The following is a 1,084-nucleotide window of genomic DNA, read 5'->3' as shown; positions in this document are numbered from 1 at the left end:
AAAAAAAAAAAGAGAAAGAATTTTAGTAATAAAATGGAAGAAAAAGTTTTAATTAAAAAAGGAAAGTAATTAAAAAAGGAAAGTAGATAAAATATTAGAAAGAGTTTTAGGCTCCATTTGGTTGCATGGAAATTTAAGGGGAATAGAAGTAAATTTTCATACTTAAAAAAAAATGTTTATAATCATTACCTCATATGATTGTCCAAACTGTTTTATTTTTTTAACCAAATTTAGTAATTATGTATTTTACATGCAATTTTTATTTTACATATTATATCAAAGGGTTTGGGGTGGAAGGTAAAGTGAATTTTTATAACCAAATATGGAATGATTTGAAGTAAATGTTAAAGTCACATGGGTAATGATTATAGATATTTCTTTTTTTGTATGAAAATTTCACTTCCCTTTTAATTCTCCTTACAACTAAACATAAAAAAAAGAAAGTAGATAATGGGAAAAATCGTGTGAAAATATGGGAGAGAGAAATAGCATTTAAGAATTATAAATATACAATAATATAAAAGGAATGTACTAGCAATTTAAGAAAATTGTCAAGTGAAAGATTTGTCACTTCGTGCTTTTATATAATAGTATGATAGTATAATATTATGATTAGTGAGAATATTTTTTGTTTTAAGGGAAATTGTTATAAATCAATGAGTATGAGATTATTAATAGGAAAATTGATTTGTAAGTTGTAATAATACTTCCATTTATTTCCTTGATCACTATACAAAATTAGTTTGATAGTTAATTTTTTTTTTTTTATTTTAGCAAAGAGTTAAATAATTAAATGAATGATTGGATAATATGGTTCATTTTGTGATTTCAATATCAATTATCTTCCAAGTAATTAGGTATCCAAGGTTTCAATATTAGTTATCTTTTTTTTACTATGATAAACCATGTTTTAGTCACAAATTTAAAGTGTTTTTGTCAAATATTTTGTTACTTCAGGTTATGAATGCACGATTTCATTATGGTTCAAATCCGATGATAAATCGATCTAAACTGATATTAACATGATATTGAAAAATTGAAATCAAATCAAATTGAAACCGAAACTGACTGAAAACCAAAATTC

The sequence above is a fragment of the Macadamia integrifolia genome, chromosome 5 (assembly GCF_013358625.1).
Source record: "Macadamia integrifolia cultivar HAES 741 chromosome 5, SCU_Mint_v3, whole genome shotgun sequence".
NCBI classification, from domain to species: domain Eukaryota; kingdom Viridiplantae; phylum Streptophyta; class Magnoliopsida; order Proteales; family Proteaceae; genus Macadamia; species Macadamia integrifolia.
This window is presented reverse-complemented; position numbering follows the sequence as displayed.